This window comes from Pongo pygmaeus, chromosome 9 (assembly GCF_028885625.2).
Source record: "Pongo pygmaeus isolate AG05252 chromosome 9, NHGRI_mPonPyg2-v2.0_pri, whole genome shotgun sequence".
Classification (NCBI taxonomy): Eukaryota; Metazoa; Chordata; class Mammalia; order Primates; family Hominidae; genus Pongo; species Pongo pygmaeus.
Window position 1 is genome coordinate 131357956 of NC_072382.2, and position 14267 is coordinate 131372222.

Here is a 14267-nt window from a genome sequence, read left to right on the forward strand (position 1 = left end):
ACCCAGATGGTAAAGTAAGCTGGTTCAAACACCTGTCATGCTTAGCCCTATCTGGAGTGTAAGGGAAGGAGGGATCGGAGTTTCATGCCTGGCACAGCATGGGTTCATGTTCTTTTGTTCTGGTCGGACTCAAGCTCAGTTACATGAGATTGCATTTACCTAGCAGCAAGTCAGCAGCCCTCACCCGCCTTTTTTCGGCATGTTCATGATCTGACCTCACTTGGATGTCTCTGTGCTAAGGTCAGAGAAGTTGGCAAAGCTCCCTCAGCTGATACAAGCTTACACTGCAGGTACCTAGGACACCAAAAACAACAATCTTAGCTCCTACCACTAGGATTTCTCCTATTAACCCAAACATACACCAAGCCTTGGTTTTGTCATTGGCTTTAGAGTTATAAGAGCAGTGGTTTCTACCCTGGAGACGCTTATCAATGAGTTGGGAGTCGGTTATGGAGACAAGACAGGTTGACACAGACTTAAAGAATATTATAGTCAGAGGCAATTTGGAGGTCATCGGTCCAACTCGCTCACTAAGATGAGGAATCCGAGTCCCAAAGAGGAGCAACTTGCCAGAGGCCACACAGCCAATAATAGGCAGAGTTCAGACTTGACCTGGGCCTGGACAGTACAGAACTCTTTAATTATACCAGCTACCACTTACTGAAGAAGAAATACCAACTGCTAAATACTTTATAACTGTATTACTTCATTTAATCCTCACAACAATCCCTTTAAGTCATTATTACAAATCCTATTTTATAGATGGAGAAATACAGTTTAGAGAGAGGTAATTGAACTTTCCAAAAACCTTCTGTCTTAGTCCATTTGGGCTGTTATAAAAGAATATCATAGACTGGTGGCTTATAAACAACAACCATTTATTTCTCACAGTTCTGAATGCTGGAGAGTCCAAGGTCAAGGGTCCAGCAGGTTCAGAGTCTGAAGAGGACCTGCTTTCTGGTTTCTAGAGTACTCCCACGGTGGAAGGGGCCAGGGGCCTCTCTTGGGCCCCTTTTGTAAGGGCACTAATCCCATTCACGAAGCCTCTACCCTCATGACCTAATCACCTCCCAAAGCCTCCACCTCCTAATACCATTGCACTGGGAGTTAGGATTCCAACATAGAAATTTTAGGAGCACACAAACATTGAGATCATAGCACCAACCAATGAATAAATGACAGTACCCAGATTTGAACCCACTTGAACCATCTTATTTTAAAGTTCATGCTCTGAAACGCTCCTCTATGCTGCCTTTCATACACTGGCTGCCTCTTTCTGTTCCACCTGACAGTGAGAACTCACACGTGATGGAGAATATAATACAAGCTGGGTAAGCTCCCTGTCCAGAGCCTTTCTTGCAGCTGGTTCTATCCATACACTAGCCTGAATGTCACCATGTCAGAAGTTCTCAACCATGCCTGCCTGGAAAAGGGGAGTGATGTGACCTGGACAGTGAGAGCCTCTGTTTAAATGTTCTAAAATACCCCAGGCTTTCAAAAAGACAGAGTCCACTGGGCTTGAGCACTAGCACTCAGGCCATGCATGAACACTGAGCATTGCAAGGAAGCAGTACAAGTCCTGAGAATGAACTTGAACTCTCCACTGGGGACTTGAAACTAAAGTAAATGATTCTAGAGTACTGTGTGGACCACAGAGAGCTTGATGTAGTAGAAAGAGGACAGGAGTTTGAATGAGTCCTGGCTTTGAATTTGTCTCTCACCTAAGCATGCACCTTCTTTTGTGTAGTCAACGATCTATGAGATGCCCCAGGAAGAGAAGAATTACATGCATGTCAGCTCTAGAGAATGCCCAGTGAAGAGATACAATCAGAGCAGGAGTGGAAATAATCAGGAAAGCTTCCTGTATGGTGTAGTCTTATAAATGACTGAAAGTGCTAGCCCACTCTCCTCTGGGAAACACACAGAGGCCAGGGTTACCCCAGAGGCCACCAGCAAGTCCCCATCCATCTGGCACCCCTCACAGAGGCCACCATCCCATCTGGACTCAGCCTCCTTGGCTCCCACTGCAGGGCTTTGGAGAGAGGTTGACATTCACTAACAAAAGGATCCTTTGAGAAGCCCAGGAGCTCAGAAGGAAAAGCACAGGCTGAACGCTTGATCTGCCTGCTTGGGCTGTTGTGCAAGAGCTGGAGGGGGGAGAGGAGAGGCAGGGCAGGGTGGCTTGCAGTGGCCACCATCCCTCTCTAGCTCAGAGGAGCCAGCTCTGATGATCGGCTGGGCTCCTCCCACAGGTTTTCCCAGGGACTAGACAAAAGAGTAATAGAGAGCAGGACAAGGGTGGAGGCCTCAGATAAAAATTAATTAACACTATTTTTCTTTCTTTTTAAAAAGGTAATCTCTTAATCCTAAGCACTGGAATTCATGTGCGCCCTTTGGTCTATAACTACAAAGGAAATGATCAGGAAGAATCCAGGTTCATGGCCTTACCTTTAGATTCCCTCTTCTCAATGGTTCTTTGTGTGGCAATCTCCTGTGAAGTGAGATAGGCCTTCCAACCAAGCTGCAGCAACCATGGCCAAGGTCAGCCATCACCAGGAGGGTTTTGACGTGGAGAAACTGGGAACTGCAGGGACGCTGCAGGTCAGGGTTTGAGCTACCAAGGGGAAAGGAGGCTGGGGCTGCAATTATTTCCCAACGGCTGTCCAAATAACTTCTTATTCCATCAGTTGATTTTTCTCTACACAATCCATCACCCCCCCACCCTTCTCTCTACCTCCATCTAGCCACTATTTTAGGAACAGAGAAATCTAGAGCCTTGAAATTAGAAGATCCTTTCTGAAGTCTTTTTGTCTATGCTCTTGCACAATAAAGACAGGAAAGGCTTTGCTCTCGTGGTCTCCATCCTCTGGAAGTTGGGGGAAGGGAGAAGAAATGGGATGATAGGAAAAGAATATAAGAGCAATTTGAAACCAATTGGAAATTGGGGAGTTATTAGAAGTTATTCTTTATTCTCTACCCAAGTTACAGCACTACCAGCAGTTGCTCAAGCCAGGCACTTGGGAGGACATCACCAATCTCTCTCCCTCAACTCATCTATGTTTACAGCCCGTGATCTAGGCCATCATGATCTCTTTCTAGGATACTGGAATGTTCTTAACTGATCTCCTGCTGTAATATATTATTGCTCTTCGACGCAAATCACAACTAGAATTTCCTTTCTAATGCACAACCTAATTATGTTTCTCCCCTGCTTCACTGGCTTGTTATTGCTTTCAGAATAAATTCCAAACTCCTAAGTACAGCATTCACAGCTCTCCATGGGCAGGCCCCTGCCTCTGCCCCAGCTCTCAAAGCCTATATTGAACTGGTAGGAAATGTTCTAACTTGCCTCCTGGACATGGCACATTCTTCCTGGATCATTCTTTTCCCACTCTGGACAACTCTTATCCATTCTTCAGGTCCCAGGTAGTTTGTCTCTTGTTCTAACAGATAAAGAGCCCTCCTACATTCGGTCAGGTACCTCTTCAATGGGCTCCTATGACCTTTGTTCTTGCCTGGATTATGACAATCATCCCCATTGCCCATCAGCAATCTGTCTTCTGGATGAGGCTGTAAGCTCTTTGAAGGGGTTTGTGGCAGTAGAGTGGAAAGACCGTCTTCCTGTTTTTAATTTGCATAAATTTAATTGTATGAACATATTAAAAAGAGAGAATTAGAGAGGGAGAGAGAGAAATTGCAATCTCTGTGATACAAGCAATATTGTGTAACATTCTACCTGCCATACATTAGTCCACATGTGACCCTACATGGTATTTTGGTGAGATGAACTTGAGCCTGTGCTTTATGGTTTTGTTTGTTTGCCTTTGTTTTGGTTTGTATCATATGGCCACTAGACAGATCTATGGGCATCACCTGCTACGGAAGCAGTAGATTAGGAAGCAACAATATGTTTCAACACTGGAGGAGACATGAGCAGCTTCAGACTTACTGACACACTGGGTTTTGTTCTTCAATTTAGTGCATCCTTTAGGAGATTATTAAAGGTAATACATGCTATATTTATTTTTTTCTATGACTTTAGAATAAGTAGCCCTGTAAAATACAACTCTACTTTATCAGCCAAGTTTTCCCCCTTTCTCCTGGTGACAGCATCCTCAGCCCAACTGCATGGCTATTACAAGAGCTGTCATGTTCTCACCTGACCCAAATGGGCCAACAAATATCTTATTAAATTTGATATCCAGGTGATTGAAGCCATTTCCCCTCTTATGGGTGGAAGCTGTAAGCGGCAAAACTAAAGGGTCATATCTTCCAGGACGTGGCAAGACCCAATCTTCTGAAAGGAATAGACAAGAGGGGACCTGAATGGGAAAAGCTGATCAAGAGGTGTGTGCTTCTGGCCACTAGGGTCCATAAGAAAGGGCTGGGTGGAGAGGACCAGGGGAGCCACTAGCTAGATGTAGGCTTCTGTGGCACTGACCTCAGGCATGTGAAGAGGGATGGCTGCACTGGTGAGCTTTAAGCCTGTCCAGCCCTGAGTTTGTGTGATTCAAAGGAGTGTGCGGGTAGATGGGGGTAAGTAAATGTGAAGAATGAGAGCTGCCTTGGGAGGGAGAGGAAGGCAGAGAGAAGTAAGAGTGCGTGAGGATGGGAGAGAATTGAGGTAGCTGGAATAGGAGAGTGAGTGAAGATTGAAATATTTAGCCTAAGAGCTGGCCTCAGCTGGAAAGTAGGAAAAGGAGGAAATTGAGCCTCAGAGTAGCTAATGACCCCTTAGCGAAGCAGCTGCAAATGCAGCAGAGCCCAGATTTGACTTGAGATCTATGTTATTCTAAAGTCTATGCTTGGTTTAATCCCTTCTTACAACAGATGAGGACAATGAAGCTTTGAGAGATAAAGTGACTTGCCCAAGGACATCAAGATACTTCCAGTAAAACCAATTCTAGAACCACCAAAACCCAGTCAAATATTCCATCCAGGACACTGGTTTCTTCCTACCATAATCAGAAAAAAAGAGCGAAGTTCACTGAATCTCTGTAAGGCTCTGGAAGAGTCTCCTCTCTTACCTGTGCCCCTGTCAACTCCTTGGTAAATCAGGGAGAATATTGACAAGGTGTCACAGGGAGTGTGATGCAGTCAGAAAATACAAATCCCTCTATTAGGGAAATCCAAGCAATTATTTCCTTGTCAATTTAGGAGGGTAGGGCAGGATTAATTTGAGCTAAAGGGATTAGGGTGAGAATAAAGGTGTAATTACTTTTATAATAATGATAATCATTTACTAATCTGATGCAGATATTACTCCACCCTCGAGTAGCTTACCTGTTATGATAGGAAATAAGCCAGAGGTGAAGGTGGGGTTGGGAAGAAGACAGGTAACTGGTACAGGGAGGGGCAGAAGGAAGAGAATTATACTGGAGAAAAAAACATGCTGTTTTGCTAGTGATGGAAGGGTGGAGATAATCTGCCAGGACAAACAATTTGAGTAAGTCAGACACTATTTGTATTAGGGAATATTTTAAAACACAGTAGAGCCCACATTTCTAATTTTTCTTATTAGAAACTAAAGACAAGAAATGTTAAGTGAACTACTTGAGATCACACAGTTTGTTCCAGGCAGAACTTGGACTAGAATATGGGTCTTTTTATTCTAAGTTCTGTGCTGGTCAAATAACAACCCACATGAGTGTTGGAGAAAGCAGCAAATTGGGAGAAGGGAAAAAGACCAAAGGAAAGATATTGGGATCTAGGTCAAAGGAGCCAGCCCAGCAGGACCAAATGCCGCTCTCTACTCTCCATCCACATCTCCTCACCTAATGCACTGGAAAAAACATAAGAGGACCCAAGTGTGAGGAATACCCTTTAACCTCCATGTCTGGAGCTGATGTAAAGCAAATTGGCTTGTGGGAATGGTGGAGAGATAGTAGTGCACATTACGTTGGCTCATTATAAGATAATGAGGTATTACCATTTGAGTTTTTAATTTTTCCGGAAGTGAGAATCCACATAAATAAAAAAAAGTAAAAGACACTATGAACAAATGCCTTCTAGTAGTTGTATACGTACAGTATACTAATTTCACACAATTTCTAATTGAAATCTCACAACTCCACTTATTCCACAAACATTTATTTGTGACCTACAATGTATCAAGTACTACGCTGGGCCTTGGGGTTTTACTGTTAAGAAAATAGACATGATCCTTGCTCTTACAGAGCTTCTCACCAGCAGGTAATGTAAACACCAAATAAAAATTATGGAATGAATTAACTAATTGCAGTAAGAGGCTATTAAGGAGAAATACTTAAAATATAGTGAACATTCTTTTAAATGCATAGCTGAGCTTGCCTAAAAGAAGTAGAGAAATCTTCAGGCTCTTGTGGCAAGGAAGAAAGTGAAAAACAAGATTGTAAAGTATAAACCCACTGCCTGGGGCATGAGGTGGGAGTAGGGTACAGAAGTTGAAAGAACATAGGTTGCCATGTTGGTAACCATAGCTTAGACTGAAATGCCCATGCTGGTCAGGAAATAGAATCGTAGACATTTTTTCAAGGGTAAGGAATCAGAACTGAGACCTTCATGTAACCCAGGACTCTCACAGGGCTACATTATCAGTGAAAGAGTCAACTTTAAAATATCTGCTGGCAGGTAAAGGGAAATGATGAGGGCATTTATTTATCTTAGCATGAGTTCTGGGAACACTTACTTGCATTAGGTGGGGTTCTGGTGGAGGGTAGTAAGTCCCCCTGAAAATTCATAACTATAGATCTTATGAGAATTCAGGGTTTAAGTAAATACTCATAATCTTCTTCCTTGGGGAAAATTAGCAAAAAAGTGGCCCCAGGCTGATATCCTTGGCAAAAACAAAAGCATAAATATCACAGGATCTTCGTTTCACATTTGCATAAATATAGACCTAATCCTGTCTTCCACAAATTTCCACAAATAAAGCCACAATAAAATCACTACCAAAGATGAGTTTACAATCCAAAATTGAAAAACAAAGAAGCAAGTTATCAGAAGCAACACACACACAACCCCAAAAAACAGAAAAAAAAAAGAAAAGTACACCTAACCAGCAACATAATTGGACCCTTAAAAACTTCAGTATGTGCTGAAAAAGCCTATAAGATAAATATATTTTAAATGATTAAAGACACAAAATGAGGACCAAAAAACATGAGACAAAAAAGATGCTTTCCTAAAAAAGAGGTAAGTAGAATGTTTAGAAGTAAAAAAATACAGTCACTGAGAATAAACTGAACTAAGTAGATTAGAGGTTGCTGAAGACAGAATTAATAAACTGGAAGACAGAGCCAAGTAAATCGAAGGGAATGAGGTTCAGAAAGATAAAAAAAAAAAAAAGGAAAATTGGAAAGTGAGGCTAATAGATCTGGAGACTAGATTAAGAATGCCAAATTATATCTGCTTTGGGTTTTAGAATGTAAGGATGGAGAAAATGGGGAAGAAGCGATGTTCAAAGATGATTTTCTAGAATGAATAAAGACATGAAATCTCAGATACAAGGAGCACAATGAGCACTTAGCCTGATTTTTAAAAAAATTAAAATGCACACCCAGACAGAGTATACTAAAATTATAGAACACAAAAGATTAAAAATATTTTTTAAACAACCAGAGAGAAAGATAGGATACCTTCAGGGGAATGGCATGTAGGATTCTAGGTTTGTGATGAGTTTCCCTTGTCACTTTGAAGACGGAATTTCCTTGCCAATGGTTAATGTTGTAAGTCAGTCTACATTGTAGGTAAATATGTTTTACATTGATTACATAAAACAAGAAATATTTAATGGTTAGTTGGGCAGGATATAAAAACGGTGAAACTGAAGTATTGGGCAACAGTGACATATACTATGAGAAGGTGCTGATGGCAGCTAAAGTACTATATTCATATCAAACATTGATATCATTAGAGTATATAATTTATAAATCAGTAGAGTTATAGGAAGGGAATAAAGAAAACTGCATCAATTCAACAGATGGCAGAAAATGAGGAAACAAATCTAAAGAATGGATAGGAAGAGTCAGCTTGGGGTTTGAGAACACAGGAAAGAGAGATGAGATGAGGGTGAAGAGACAGGATGGGCCAGATCTTGTAAAGCAGATTTTAAAATTGTGACTCTAAAATGTAGGTGCTCTTTTCTTTAGAAAAAAAAAAAACGTAGACATGGAGTCTCAGAAAAGTTACTAATGTATTTTAGTTTATACAATTTCATCAGAGACAGAGCTGCATGGTATGTCCTTCCTCATTCCGCTGTGCCAAGCTGTAATTGCTATGAAGACACTCCAAAACCAGAACATCTGGCTCAGCTCATTGACAGAGCTAACAAAAACAATAAAAATCAGCAACGTTTGCTAAGCACTTACTAGCTGCCACAGACCACAGTACATGCTTTATGTCAATTAATCCTCACAATTATGAAAGAATCATTATTATTATCCCCATTTTACATATTTGAGAAGACTGAGGCTTAGATGGTTAAATGACTAGGCACGTGGCAAAGCCAGATGCGAACCCAGATTCATCTGCTTTTTTAACCTCCATATAATATGGCTGGAATTTCTGGCCCTTCCCCCAAATTTAGAAAGGATCTGTTCATCTTTTCCAGAAGGCATTTCTTAGAACTAAATATTTTTACAATAGTAATGATACGAATTTTAAAAGAAAATACTCAGCTTTCACCTACCCCACTGACATAGGACTTTTTACTTTCCTCTATTCCTTCCTAAACTTTAAGCATATGTACACATTGTGTAGCTATAACCATAGAGTATAACAATTCTGTGTTTCTACTTTCTGCACATGCAAAATATTCCATTGAGGTGAAGCACATTTCTTGCCTTATTTCTGTCTTATTGGACATTCAATTTCAATCATTCCCCCTTTTTTTTAATAACTTCAACTTCTCCCTATTTGTTAGCCCTTTCATCTTAGCATATAAACATACTCTCTTCTCTTTTGTAGTACAATTATATCCAAACACTTCATCCAATCTACCTACTATTCTATCTCCTTCCTTCCCATTTCTATCAAGTTTTCTAAATAAATATTCTTGGCTTAGAGACTCTACTTAATCACTTCTCATTTCTACCTCAATCTACTTCAATTTGGTTTCTTCCATCCTCTTGTCCACTCTCCTTAGGCAATCTCCTTTATGTGCATATTACAACTACATCTTTGCTGGTGACCCACACCCAGACTTCTGCAAAAAATAGTTCAGGGATCAGAGGGCTGGGCTGAGGCTGGGGACCATGAACTTGTGGTGACACAAGTCTAAATGACCTGATGACTTTCTCCAGCAGTGTGCAACAGCCAAGGAGAGGTGGAGAAGAAGGTATGGCTAGAACTAATATCACTCTGGGCTTTGATTAACATAAGGAAGGACAAAGCTGGAGGGGAATTGAGAGTGTTGAGGAGTATGGGGAAGAAAACCCAGAATACAAGGTCATGATCAGAGAAGGTGGTACAATGTGGAGATACGCCATTCTCAGTAAGCTGGAAGTGAAGGAAGGGAGGCTAGTAATGGTTGACTGGGAGAAAATGAAGGGTTCACAAAGAGCCTTTCTGGCAGTGATGCCCTCATCACAAGAACATGCCTCTCACAAAGGATCTCCTTCATCCCTCTCCAGAAGACAACCAGAGGAAACACAAGAAGTGCCTGGGGCAGATCCCTGGTTCCTGCTTTATGGATGTGAGATGTCCAGGATGCTCTACAGTCACAATGGCCTTTTCCTATGCACGAACAGTAGTTTCATGTGTTGGTTGCTCCACTGTCCTCTGCCCACCTACAGGAGGAAAAGCAAGGCCTCCCTTCAGGATGTCCCTTCAGGAGGAAGTAGCGCTAAAAGCACTCTGAATCAAGATGAGTGGGAAATCATCCCAATAAACATATTTTTAATTTATTTTTGAAAAAAGGACAAGATTATGAGCAAGTGAGAAGGATAGAAGATTGTATTCAGAGAGGGGAGTATGATGTTTGAGATCTGACATGGGGCTGACAAGGACAAAGTGGATCCATGGGGGCGAGTAGCTGAGCTGAAGGGGAGTTACGGAGATCAGTGATCCACATAGGGTGACAGTGTGACCTGAAGGAGAGAGAAAGATTGGGCCACAAGGAAAAATCCTCAACAAATATAGGGAGGGATCAAGAGGTGAGTCAGCTCAGCTGTGGTGAGCGATAAGGCAGGATAGTACTATGGCACAGACAGAAGAGTAAACCTCAGAGGCACAAGCTGTACACAAAGATGAAGAAATACTGGTTTGCATTCAGGAATGGGGAGGGAGGCAGAAGAATGCTGAACCTCCCTCTGAACTCTGGGGTCTCCTCTTAGTCCACACAGGGAACTCCTTCCAGCTTCTTGAACATTCCATGCTTGTTTATCCCTGGTATTTTCTAGCACTCCCCATCTCTGTAAGGATCACCATTCCTTATCCACTTTCACAAGGCAGAAACCCAGGAGTCATCCTGGGCACCTTTCCCTCGCTTCCCCATCCGATACGTCAGCTCAAAATCTGTTACGTCTCTCTGGAATCCATTGATTTTTCTCCATCTCCACTATCTCAACACCAGCCCAGGTCCCATCAGCTCTTGGCTGGACTGCTGCAATGATAGCCTCCACCTGGCCTCTCTGCTGCTTCTCTTCCCTCCCTCAAATCAGGTCTCCACTCAGCTACCACGGTGTTTTAGTGTTTTCTTGTAGCTGATAAAGACATACCAAAGACTGGGAAGAAAAAGAGGTTTAATTGGACTTACAGTTCCACATGGCTGGTGAGGCCTCAGAACCATGGCAGGAGGTGAAAGGCACTTCTTACATGGTGGTGGTAACAGAAAATGATGAAGACGCAAAAGCAGAAACCCCTGATAAACCCATCAGATCTTGTGAGGCTTATTCACTATCACGAGACTAGCACTGGAAAGACCAGCCCCCATGATTCAATTACCTCCCCCTTGGATCCCTCCCACAACATGTGGGAATTCTGGGAGATACAATCCAAGTTGAGATTTGGGTGGGGACACAGCCAAACCATATCATTCTACCCCTGACCCTTCCAAATCTCAGGTCCTCACATTTCAAAACCAATCATGCCTTCCCAGCAGTCCCCCAAAGTCTTAACTCATTTCAGCATTAACCCAAAAGTACCCAGTCCAAAGTCTCATCTGAAACAAGGCAAGTCCCTTCTGCCTATGAGCCTGTAAAATCAAAAGCAAGCTAGCTACTTCCTAGATACAATGGGGGTATAGGTATTGAGTAAATACTGCCATTCCAAATGGGAGAAATTGGCCAACACAAAGGGGCTACAGAGCCCATGCAAGTCTGAAATCCAGCAGGGCAGTGAAATTTTAAATCTCCAAAATGATCTCCTTTGAATCCAGATCTCACCTCCAGGTCATGCTGATGCAAGAGGTGGGTTCCCATGGTCTTGGGCAGCTCCACCCCGTGGCTTTGCAGGGTGGAGCCTCCCTCCTGGCTGCTTTCACGGGCTGACTTTGAGTGTCTGTGGCTTTTCCAGGCACACAGTGCAGGCTGCCAGTGGATCTATCATTCTGGAGTCTGCAGAATTGTGGCGCTCTTCTCACAGCTTGACTAGGCAGTGCCCCAGTAGGGACTCTGTGTGGAGACTTTGACTCCACATTTCCCTTCCACACTGCTCTAGCAGAGGTTCTCCATGAGGGCCCCACCCCTGCAGCAAACTTTTGCCTGGGCATCCAGGCATTTCCAGACATCTTCTGAAAACTAGGTGGAAGTTCCCAAACCTCAATTCTTGACTTCTGTGCACCTGTAGGCTCAACACCATGTGGAAGCTGACAAGGCTTGAGACTTCCACTCTCTCTGAAGCCACAGCCCGAGCTCTACATTGGCCCCTTTTAGCCATGGTGGGAGTGGCTGGGACACAGGGCACCAAGTCCCTACACTGCACACAGCATGGGGACCCTGGGCCTGGCCTACAAAACCACTTTTTCCTCCTGGGCCTCTGGGTCTGTGATGGGAGGGGCTGCTTTGAAGGTCTCTGACATGGCCTGGAGACATTTGCTCTGTGGTCTTGGGGATTAACATTAGGCTCCTTGCTACTTATGCAAATATCTGCAGCCAGCTTGAATTTCTCCTCAAAAAATGGGTTTTTCTTTTCTACTGCATTGTCAGGCTGCAAATTTTCTGAACTGTTATGCTCCATTTCCCTTTTAAATTGGAATGTTTTTAACAGCACCCAAGTCACCTTTTGAATGCCTTGCTGCTTAGAAATTTCTTCCACCAGATACTCTAAATCATCTCTCTGAAGTTCAAAGTTCCACAAATCTCTAGGACAGGGGCAAAATGCTGCCAGTCTCTTTGCTAAAACATAACAAGAGTCACCTTTGCTCCCATTCCCAACAAGTTCCTCATCTCCATCTGAGACCACCTCAGCCTGGACCTTATTGTTCATATCACTATCAGCATTTTTGTCAAAGCCATTCAACAAGTCTCTAGGAAGTTCCAAACTTTCCCATATTTTCGTGTCTTCTTCTGAGCCCTCCAAACTGTTCCAACCTCTACCTGTTACCCAGTTCCAAAGTTGCATCCACATTTTCAGGTATCTTTTCAGCAATGCCCCACTCTACTGGTACCAATTTACTCTATTAGTTTGTTTTCACGCTGCTGATAAAGACGTGTGAGACTGGGAAGAAAAAGAGGTTTAATTGGACTTACAGTTCCACGTGGCTAGGAAGGCCTCACAATCCATGGCAGGAGGCAAAAGGCACTTCTTACATGGCAGTGGCAAGAGAAAATGAGGAAGAAGCAAAAGTGGAAACCCCTGAAAAACTCATCAGATCTCATGAGATTCATTCACTATCACTAGAATAGCATGGAAAAGACCAGCCCCAGTGATTCAATTACCTACTTCTGGATCCCTCCCACAACACATGGGAATTCTGAGAGATACAATTCAAGTTAAGATTTGGGTGGGGACACAGCCAAACCATATCACATGGCAATATGCATCTCTCTTTCAAATGCAATTTTTAGTTTGGTCGCTCTCAACCCTTGACTTACCATATTTCCTTTCTTGAAACTCTTCAATCAAATTCTGTTGTTCTGGATGGGCATGTTGGCTCACGCCTGTAATCCCAGCACTTTGGGAGGCTGAGGTGGGCAGATCACTTGAGGCCAGGAGTTTGAGACCAGCCTGGCCAACACAGTGAAACCCCATCTCTACTAAAAGTACAAAAATTATCTGGGCGTGGTGGCACTCACCTGTAATCTCAGCTACTTGGGAGGCTGAGGTGGGAGAATCGCTCAAATCCGAGAGGCAGAGGTTGCAATGAGCTGAAATCTTGTGCCACTGCGCTCCAGCCTGGGTGATAGAGTGAGACTCTATCTTAAAAAGAAAAAAAAATCTGTTGTTCTAAGGATAAAGGACAAACCTCTACATGCCCCAAAGCCCCTCACTTGGAATGGTCCCCACCTTCCCCAGTCTCATGCCACATCTTGCCACTCTTTGCTCTCTAACTCTAGCCTCACTGGCTTCCTTTCACTTTCCTGAATGCATGATGATTCACCCTTTGCACATGCTATTCCCTCTATCCTAAATACTGTTCTCTGCTCTCAGAGAAAGCACCAGCAGGTCTCCCCTTTACATATTCTTACGGTCACATGTACCTTTTCTTGGTAGCACTTATCACTAAAGTGAGTTTACTGTAGCTGTGGGGTTAATTAATAATTATCTCCCCCTGCTAGACTGCAAGGGTGGTGAGGACAGGGACTCTGTTTGATGTTAGTAACCACTTTGTTTTTTATTTCTAGCATGGAAATATGGGCTATATGTTGTAGTTAAGAAGACATAGCATCCAGATACTCTTTCAAGGAAACAATTGTTTCCCGCCTGCAGGGAACATGGTCATCAGACAGCCTTCAGCTGTCAGCTCCTTTAGCAGCAGCCTCAGTTGCATAGAGCAGTATCTCTGAAGGTAACCCTTCTTGAGGCAGTCCACATTTGGTACAGTGAAGCAGAGTTCAGTGGGTTTAATGGTGGCCCCAGAAAGACAGATCCATGTCCCAACCCTAAAACCTGTGAATGTGACCTTTTTTAGAAAAAGGGTTTCTGGAAATGTAATTAAGAATTTTCTTTTTTTCCAACTTTTACTTTAGGTTCAGGGGATACCTCTGCAGGCTTGTTACATGAGTAAATCGCATGTCACAGGGATTTAGTGTACAGATAATTTTGTCACCCAGGTAATCAGCATAATACCCAATCGGTAGTTTTTTCAATCCTCACCCTCCTCCCACCCTCCACCCACAAGTAGGCCC

The 14267-nt window shown here is 43.0% G+C and overlaps 1 pseudogene; it reads left to right on the forward strand.

Moving 5' to 3' along the window:
• The first annotated feature begins 9574 nt into the window (after positions 1-9574).
• LOC129008145 (small ribosomal subunit protein eS27-like) lies at positions 9575-9821 on the forward strand (annotated as a pseudogene).
• Positions 9822-14267: the final 4446 nt, after the last annotated feature.